Here is a 10602-nt window from a genome sequence, read left to right as displayed (position 1 = left end):
ATAGTCAAGGCAGCTTTTTATTATTTATTTAGTATTGTTTGCTCATTTTTTCCAGATTATTTATTGACTTTGAACTATATGTTAAAATTGGGCATCTCCCTGTGGAAGCAGAAGCACTGTCCCAGTCTTGAAGCTTTTTCACACTGCTGTTTACAGAGCTAGTTTTGGGAGACTACAAGTCTTTGGTGATCCTAAGTTGGTGAGATGTGGTCCAAGGTGTGATCACTGCTCTACTCGTCTGTGTCCTTTTGTTTTGATCCAGGAAAGGTCCTTGCTCCCCTGTACTCTTATGTACTACCACCCCTCTCCACCATGGAACCATAACCAGGACTACTATGAGGAACAGAGTTGCCAAGCTGTACCGAGTGTTACTACCAGCTGTACTGAGTGTTAGCAACAAGATCCCTGTAATCACTTTCATACCAGATGTCTGACGCCCTTTCTGTCTCTTGGCTCAGACCTCCTCAAGCAGCTGTTGCAATCAGTATTGCTCCTGCTATATGTGAGCATTCCAGACAGGTCTTCAGCTTAGTGTCACAGATCTCTACAGCAGACTCTCCCAAGTTTTTTTAGACTATAAGAATGCCTCACCCTGACCTTTTGTTGGCTCTGCCACTCCTAAATAATGAGAGATTTCAGCTGGGTTGCAGCCTCCAATCCCCCACCTTGGATCTCCTGCCCCCCAAATCACTTAATATTGAAAATTTGGATGGCTTTTGCCTTCCATCATTTTAGGGAGTATCCACTGCAATGAGATCCTCTGACTGTTTAGTAACTAAATAGCCTCCACTCCACTCCCCGAGAGTGATTGAAATCAATCAGATGACATTATATAGAGATACAGAGTGACTGAGGAAAGAAGAACTTTTAATGCTCATCCACATCAATCACTTCATTTTACAGATGAGTAAAACGAGGCTCAAAAACAGAAGTGGCTTCCTTGATAGTATGTTTTTGAACACGGGGTCTTGAATTCAAATCTTCCTGGTGTCATTTTGATATGCAGACATCCCTGCTTCGACCTGAGGGAAGTAGTCAGGAGACACAATGCTTTGTGCCCTCCAGTTGATCTCCAGCTCCAGGAGATGACACCCTCAGTGAAGGACAAGACTCTAAGACTCCATGCTAGCAGAAATGAGAGCATGTCCTCTGAAATTAAAATCAGAATTAAACTGGAATTCTACCTCCAAACTAACAGGCAATTATTGGCTGAGATCTTATTGCAGAATCCATCGAAAGTACTGCTACCGCCATCTTCTGTTATCTTTGAAGAGACATAAGGAAAAGAATGGGACAAAATCTCAGAAATGGGTCAAGGCTATTAGAAAACCATATCAGCATGTGTTGTAGTGAGGAGTCACACAGGGTCTCATTATCAATGCCCACCCCCTTCCACCAACACCACCACCCTAAGCCCTTGATGGAGAGATATCCATTCTTTGACAATTTTCTAGTGGTGCTGAAATGTGGAAAAGCAAAGTACAGGAGACGCTGTTATTTGTAGCCTGGGTGGACATTAAGTTCTTCCATCACTGAATGGGCTGTGGGATCAGGTCTCATCCATGGTGGCTGTCCAGAGTCACACCATTCTGTAGAGATCCACACTCAGTTTTGCAGGCACAGATATGTGGCAACTAGCTCTGAATTCTTTCCACCATTTACCACCATTGATTATTCTGCAGGGCCAGTCAAGTTGACTTGACAGGTGGTTTAAGCTCCTAAGACAGGGCCCTTTTTCTACATTCCTGTATTTCAGAAAATGAATGATCAGGGAATCTTCAGATGTGCTTAGGGTTACCAGTCAAGAAACTAGTTCTTGCCCTAGGTCTGTTATCCGCCACGGCTTTCTAACCCCAATAAATGCTTGTTGACTAACTGACAGACTGATTAATTTCAAGAAAAAGCAGCAAAGAATATAGCAGGCTGTAGGCTGTTATATAGCAAGGATGGTATCTATTTCTTTACTGAAGGACGGTCAAGCAAGATCAACAGAAAGAAGAAAGATTCTCCCTCCGTCTCTGTCTCTGTCTCTCCCCCTCCCTCCCTTGCTCCCTATCCCCAGACACAGTGGAAAGATATGAGGTCCAATATCTTTTTGATCTTGCAGTTCATGAGGTCCTTCTCCTCCAACCAAAGCAGAGGCAGAGGCAGTGGCAAAGAATCCAAGGCTGAGGCCTCTCCTTCTCCCCACGTAAAGTCCCTACTTCTTGCAACCCCTCAAATGAATTCGTTTCTAACTAACTTCTTAACTTACAGACATCACTTAATACAGTACTTGGCATGAATTAAGCCCTTAATAAATTTTTAAATGAAATTAAATTTATTATTTGTAGCATTTTAAATTCTGAGATATCTCCATCATTCTCTCTCTCCCCTCACTATAGAAAGCCACCATTTGACAGATTTTGCATGTATTGGTCCTAAATGCCTAGTCCCAAGGCTCAGTATCCTTACATAAGCAGGCAAGTATATGGAACCAGGTGAGCACATTTCTTGTATGTGAAAATGAATTAAGATAGTCCAACCTTAGCCTCCTCAAGGTAAACCTCCTAAACTTATTTCCATTGACAGATAAGGCCAGTGGCCTTAGATCTCAGATGTCACTGTCAGCACAGATGTCAGCACTGAGTTGTTGGTGCATTTCTGTTTTTGTTTCATTGTGTTTGTATGTGTGTGTGTGTGTGCGTGTGTGTGTGTGTGTGTGTGTGTGTGTGTGTGTGTGTGTGTGTGTGTAGTGTACTCATTTGAGGTTGGCCCAAGGACAGAACAAACCTATGAATGAAGCTCAAAAAGAATATTCAGAGTCCTTAAAAGGTTTCACCTCAAACAGCAAAGTCTCACTAATCACAGTAGGGTAAAACACAAAAGTTGCTATAAATTAGCTAACAATTTAAAATGCATCAGTCCTTTTAAAAAAATTACACAGAAGATTTTTACTTTACATTCCTTTACATCAATATTTGTCTTTCACAAAAACAAGTTAAAATTTACCCTGATGTACAAAGACAGTTACTAGAATCTAATGAAGTAATATGTGATAGCTGTAAGTTCACAGAGATAGTTTATGTGGTAATTGTAAATCTCCAGACTGATAACGATGTCTTATTCAAACCTTAAAGCAAGAATGCATTTTTTTAAAAAAAAATTTGTACTTTGTTAAAACTAAGTTGGCCTAAAATGCCCTAAATTTCATCAATAAATTCTAAACTACCAAACAAAATTAATTCCTAATTACCACCACCCTCTCATCGGAAAGTGTTTACAATGAGGAGATGCAATTTTCTAAGTAACGCAATGCTAAAAAATATCCCTAATTAGATTAGCCTCTTTAAAATAACTCCTAATAATTTAATCAACAATCTTACAATTTTCATAAGTGACAGCAAAATTATTTTAGATGAAACTTCCTCTTTACTGTAGACAAGTATTTCAGAGACAGCAGCTTGGAAAACCTTTTTCTTTTTTTAAAAAAAAAATTAAACTCATAATGTAGCAACAGTATATCTGCATATCTATCAATATATGTGCAGAGTGTAATAAATAACATCATGGATTTGAAACATAAAACCCATTTCTTTTCAAGGTACCTCAAGTCAGTTGAATGCATCTCTAAATTACTTTACACAGAAAATCGTTGAGAACAAACATAAGTGAAACTTCCACAAACTGATATATGAACTTTTTTTTTACTTATAACCCTGTCAAATAAGATATTTGATTAAAATGTAGATAAAGGTCCTGATTAAAAGCAAAGAAAAATATTTTTTTCATTATTATAATCTGTATAAAGTGAAATCTGTCTGTTTGTCCTTCGTTTAACGCTGAATTTCTCATCTAACGACAACTGAATTATAAGAGTATCTATTTTTCTATGTTGATGTTATCAAGTTAAGAAAGGAACACATATCAGTTTGAATTCATACATGTTCTCATTTGGTTAATTTAAAATATTCCGGGCTAAGTATTATGTCTTTGCTTTTAGAATTTCTTATTCCAAAAGATTCTAGATGATTGATTTTTGGGTAAGGCAAAAAACAGACCTAAAAAATGTGATCTAATGTTGGCAGGGCCTGCTGTTACCTCAGGGAAAAATCTTTGAACTCTCATAGAAGGAGTTTATTAAATAATTCTTAATTTGAACAGTAGAAGGAATCATTTAAGGTCTTGTATAATAGTCACAGATCAGAATGATCAATATTTTTCACCACATCCTACATTTATATACTGTTAGGTTTATAATATAAGCTGCCTGCAGACCATTCTGAAAGACAGGTAAACGCAACTAACCAGATCCTTATCTAACTGTACTCAGAGGAAACTAAAGATAAAGTTGAAAAAAGAGCTTTCTTAAACCAGTATGGTCCAATGGCTAGAGATCAATATTTGATTTGTATTTTTGAGGAATAAAAATGTTTTCCTCAGAAATGTCTAGGTCTTAACTAAAATTCAGTCACTGTACTTTAACCTGAGCATGGGGTTAGAGGTTGAAGTCTTAAAATATTGACACCCTACTCAGTTGCCAATCTGCTACAAAAGAAAGTACTCAATGTGACTTTCAACTATGAGCAATCTGGTAGGATTTTAAGACTGTGACTTTGACAGATGAGGACATTTTTAAAGGTTCCTTTCTATGTCAAATTTTCAGATAACTGTTATTACTATGTTCTATAGTTTAAAAAAAATTTTTCATACCACATTTGCATCCATGACCTTTTCTAAAAATATTTGTAACATAAGGAATTATCAAGTTAATGTTAGGTACTTTTCATTATATGCATTACGCATCCCATAATGGGTAACTTGACTTTAAATCATGCAACTAACAAGATTCTTGATTTAGAATAATGCTAATAATAACAATAATGAATTCCACTTAAAATGTGACCAGAATTAATCCAATTACGTGGGGATGTATTTTCCAAATGCTACCATATAAAACCTCAATTTATAATTTCAGTTATTTAGTATTATGTTTTCCTCAAAGGCTATTTATTCGCAGCATTTCATGTTATGCACTTTATTATTTCCAGCTAATCCACTGCAAAAGATTTTAAGTGACAATAATTTGTTCCACTTAACATACTTAAGAACAGCTAGTTCATCAAATTTCTCCTAAACCTCTGTTGCCTTTGAAATCAAACCACAAAATTTTCAGTCTCAATCTTTCTACTTAAAGTTAAATTTGCTCACACCTTCTCAACTTGATTAAACGATGTGAAACCTGGGCATGGGCACAGACATCAACTGTCCAGGAACAGGAGGGGCTTGGAGCAGTTGCCCACCTGCTGAGTACCGGATACATCATCTATTTGTCCCCAGACCTTCTTATCTACCTTTCATATTTTCCCTCCAGACTTTTTTTCTCTTTTCAGATGCTTTCAAATACATTACTCCGACAACACACCTTTCTTTTACATTTCAACCATATTCCAGACTGCTCATACTGTTGTTAAACCTTTTCAGTCTATAGAGTTCATTTCAACCCATTTCAATTTGCCTATCACAATGATAACCCTTTGCATGATTACCTGCAATTCTGTTATGGGTTCCTAGACCAAAGAGCTACAAACCTCTCACATTTTCCCTTCAAAGACAGAATATGTACTGCGTACTACTACCTGCAGAAGAAGTTTGTGGGAAAAATACCTTTTTTAAAAAATCCATTAAGATGTTTTTAATAATCACAAAAACTTTTAAAGAGGCTTGTTGAAGCCTAGGAAAGGAGTTCTAGGTTCTCCCAACTCTGTTAACAGATGATCTATTATGATACTGTAGGGAACAACTCAAAGCAATTTGCAAATTAATCGTACTTACTCTCATCTCTTTTCTGATTATGCTTCAATTTTCAGACTCTGGAGAGAGTCAATAGTTAACAAGTCCTAACGAAAGAGAGCTACTTTTTTCTCTCACAATTTTTACCGAGATGACTTATACAAACAAACTTGATAATGATAATATCCATTTTAAACATAAATTGCTGAAATTCTAAGGTGATTGCTTTGAAGGGCACTACAGAAAAAAAAAAAAAACAAACCTTGATCAAAGTGTGTCTTAGGAAGGCAAAAACTAGTATCAGGGCGGCTGTCTGGCCCTGGGACTGACGCTGAGGCTGGGGATGGTGCTGAGCCTGCCTCAGTCCAGGCTGCCACCGCCATCCTTCATGACCAGTTCTGTGGTGATGGACTCGGCCACAGGTCAGCTCAACGTGGTAGAGGGCTGGGAGACCTGGGCGTTGCTGGGGCCAACCTCACCAACGCCATCTGCGAGAACGGGTGGATTTGGCTTCTTGCATTTGGCTATCAATGAGAAATTTAGTGATACCCTGCAGGCCTATGCAGCTAGGATGGGGGAGGTACCTGTGTCTGCTGAGCACATCTACATGTAGTGGATGAACACAGTGGTGGATTACTGTAGTTCCTTCAAGTATGACGCTGTGAGAAACTGAAGAAGTACATCGAACTGAACCTGACTTGGATGCAGAAGTAGATTGCGTTGAGTACTGGCACCAGGTGGAGCTTGCTCTCCTGCAGCTCAAGGGACTGGAGGACAGCTATCAAGGATGCATAGCTTTCCCATATAAAAATTTCATTGTCACTCCCGTTGCCTTCCTCTTGTTCCAACTGTCGGGAGATTTGGAGGACCTGGAGCTGACCCTGAACAAGACCGAGGAGAGGCGCATCATTAGCTCGGGATCCTGCTCAGCCCCATCAAGCTACTGCCCAACAACAGTGAGCTCCTGGTATCCTATGAGACTTGGAATTCCTACAAGCATATGCTTTGTATCATCAAGAAATATGACTTCCGTTTCCGGACTCTGCCCAAAGGTGGGTAAACACTGATCCCTGAGAACAAGAAGCTTTTCTCCTCCAATCCTGGGACCAACTTCTCCTGTGATGAAGTCTATATCTTGGGCAGTGGGTTGGTGATCATAGAGACAACCATTGGTAACAGCAACGCGGAGCTGCAGAAGTAAGTTAAGCCTCAGAACCGCGTTCCCTAGTGGCTAAATAATATTGTGTCTAAACGACCACCCCAGGATGGCTCCACGTGGACTGCCATCTTTAAGAAATTCAACAGCAGCACGTGCATGATCGTAAATAACAATAGTTTAGATTCGGGAAACTTCAAGCCCATGAATGGCTTGCTCACTATTCTTGAGCAGATTCCGAGTCTGTTGGTGGTGTCTGACAAGACTCAGGAGTTGTATGAGAAGAGCTATTGAGCCAGCTGCAACTTACTGTATTTTGAGTCAATGTTCAATGGCAGTGGGATGCCTGACCTGGGGAAGCAGTTTGGAGACTGGTTCTCATACAAGAACAGCCCCCCAGCCCAGACCTTTGAACCGAATCAGCCGCTGGTGCAAGATATGGACTCCATGATCCAGCTGATGAGATTCAACAACTTCCCCCAGGATCCCCTGTCCCTATGTGAGGACCACAACCCTATGTAGAATGAGGAGAATGCCATCTCAGCCCACTCAAACCTCAACCCAGCTAATGGGACATACCCCTTTTTTGCTCTATCTCAGAGATCCCTTGGAGGCATTGATATGAAGGTTACTTCTTATGAGTTCTCCAAAGACTTCCACCTGATAGCAGTGTGTGACCCCTTCCAGTGGACCTCTTCACCCTTTGACAAGCTGTTACACGGGCCATCCAGACCTCTGGAAGTTTTCCTCATCAAGTTCTCCTGGGAGTGAAACCCCTCTCCCCACAACCCTAACACCCTTTACCACAGTGACATTAGGAGTTGGCTCTTCCTCTCCTCATCCCCTCTGACTGCCTGTTTGTCCAGCTGACCCGGAAACCGCAAGGAAAATATCTGCCAGGCCCGGAGGGCTGAGCTCCCTCCACTCTCCGCTGCTTCACTGGCTCTTGAGCCACCTGCCTTTTCCAAAGAGGTTTCGAAGGCCTTAGGCCACCAGTTTACCAGCCCCATTCCTCCTATTCCCTCCTGAGTTCCAGACTCCCACCTCTAAACTTCCTGTTGCCAAGCCAAGGTGACTTTCCTGGAGAAGGAAGAGAGGAGAGGGGGCTTCTGGGCTGAAACCCTCAAAGATCTGCTGGAATCTGAGTAGCCTGCTTCCTGTTTCCCCAGACCTGTGTCATTGAGGAAGCAGACTCCCACCTTCCTCTGCCCCTTTCTGGGCACCTCCTACTTACAGCTGTGTTTACTGAGACTGAATCCCCTCCCCCCAGACATGGTGGTGGAGGAGCTAGGCATGACCCTTGCTTCATTCCCCCCATGTCCATAGTGTCAGCCTTCTTCGTTGAACTGCCCTTCAGGAACAAATTTGGAAAAGGCAAACGACCACCAAACTACCCTGAAACTCTGGATTTGGAGATTTGAGATTTCTCTGGGCTCCCTGTCCCTCTCTCCTGCTTCCCAGTGGTAGCTGCCTAGGCTTGTGAACTCTTCCTCTAGTGCCTGACCTTGACATAAGTGGGGACTGTGGATGTGAGCTGGTCCTTTTGGGCCTAGGGTGGGGCTCCTGGTCTGGTGGTCCTTTGTTGACATCTGCCTTGCCCTGTACCCAGTCTTGCCTCCGCCTCACCCTAGCTAAGCATTCCCAACTTGCACTGGCAAGACCCACTCTATGTGGCAGGGGAGCGATTGACCATGCTTACAGCTCTGGATGCCTTGGAGAGAAGGCGGCGGTGGGGAAGCAGCTGTCTCCATGAGAGAACTATGCCTTCCTACTCCTGAGCAACCTCTGTTGCAGCCCCTCCCCTCCCAATGTCCACACTCAAAATACCCGAGGGGTTTCTGGGGACTGAGCCCTGGGCTCTAGTGGCCATGCCAGAAAAGGATGCAATATTATTAAAAGAGAGAGTATATGGCCTCCACCCCGCTCCTCATCTGTAAAATGGAGGTAATCAGAACATCTACTTCTCAAGGTTGTTATAAGGATCACATGAGATAATATTTGTTAAGAGCTTTGGAAACCTTAAAGCACTATGTAAATGATGGCTACTATTTATTGTCACGATTATTCCCTATGATCCCCACATTTTTTATGGAGAAAGAGGTCGTCAGAGACTTCCTAGGTTCACACAGCTCGTTTCCATTTCAGAGCCAAGATTCGAACTCAGGTCTAATAATCAGTGCAGAAATGTTTACAGCACTCCTCTCTCCTCTCTTTCCCTTCTTCTTTTCTCTCCTCTTCTTCCTTTTATTCTCTCATCTCTTCCCCTGTTCTCTCCCCTTCTCTCTCTTTCTTCTCTTTTCCACTCCTTTTTCTACTGTTTACTGAAAAATTCTTGGTCCTTCCTCACACACAAACCTAACTGCAAGCTTTCTTTCATTCTCTTGTAATCCCTATATACTAACATCCCCTGCATGCTCTATTCCCAAGCTGACAGCATACTGAAGTATCATAAGCTTAGGGTTAGGCATTTGCTCTGTAGGAATCCCAGCACTAAGATGTTAGAGTTGGAAGGGCCTGAGACGTCACAGAGTACAATCCTCTCACTTTAAAGAAGAGAAAGTGGGAAGTGAGATGTGGATCTTGACCTCCAAACACTGCCTGTCTAAGGCAACTGATTTCTTCACAAACATATACTGAGTACCTACAATATGCCAGGCATTGTACTAGGCACTGGATAGGTAGACAATATATAATGTTGAGGAGATTATTTTCTGATGGGGAAGACAACATGAATGTATAATATACATACCCAGTACATTTGAGCTTTGGAATGGTACTAGTAACCTGGGGGAGCAAGAACGGTTTCATGTAGAAGGCAGTGCTTTCACTGAGTCTTGAAAGGAGTGAGGGATTCTGTGAATTGTTGGTGGGAAGACAGTGCATTCCAGGATGCGTTGCAAAGACATAGAGGTGAGAAAAGGAATTCTGTCTGTGGGGAAAAGCAAGAAGGCTGGAAAGGTAGCTCCACATATGGTTTTTGAGGAAAGTGCTTTGTAAAGCTTAAGTTGACTAAAGAAATGTGTGCTGTTAATCTGCAATAAAAAGTAATCCTAAAAAATTAAAGAGAAAAACTTATGTTTACAGTTTTAAATTCATTGCTGTGATTGAGGTGGGCAATTTGTAGGGACCGTGGACTTGGAAATTTGGTTAGAAAATGCAAACAGGCTAAATGCATATTGTTCATTTCCTTAAAGTTAATGGTTACATGGCCCTGGACTCAGAAGGAAAACCTCTGCCTGATGAAAGAATGACTAGGCTTAAATATACTTTACCATGAGAAAGGAATTTTCTTAGTTGTACAAGTTGTAAATTTTCTGAGACAAGACAATTAACAAGATAGAGTCAATTGGAAAGTAAGATCCTGGGATGTCTGCTTTCTTCTGTCTCTGCATATCAAGAAAAGAAAAATCCTATCATTCTAGTTGTAGGCATCCTGTCATAAATAGGTCATTGATGTTGCAGACACAGGAAAGGGCATTTTTAGAGCAAAACAAAGCAGTCTGATTGATTTGTTCAGGCTTCAAGCCTTATTAAATATGAAAAATGATGATAAGTGCCATAATTTCCTGCTTTTGGTCAAAGACAAGCTGAAGGCTTGGCCTATAAACCAAGAAAGGTATGGAAAACCTCTAAGCAACAAGTCCTAGGTATGCAAGTGGCTCAGTTGGGAAGGA

General features: G+C 41.2%; 1 pseudogene; it reads left to right on the top strand.

Moving 5' to 3' along the window:
- The first annotated feature begins 335 nt into the window (after positions 1-335).
- On the top strand, positions 336-7778 carry LOC140515818 (putative phospholipase B-like 2 pseudogene; annotated as a pseudogene).
- Positions 7779-10602: the final 2824 nt, after the last annotated feature.

This window comes from Notamacropus eugenii, chromosome X (assembly GCF_028372415.1).
Source record: "Notamacropus eugenii isolate mMacEug1 chromosome X, mMacEug1.pri_v2, whole genome shotgun sequence".
NCBI classification, from domain to species: domain Eukaryota; kingdom Metazoa; phylum Chordata; class Mammalia; order Diprotodontia; family Macropodidae; genus Notamacropus; species Notamacropus eugenii.
This window is presented reverse-complemented; position numbering and strand designations above follow the sequence as displayed.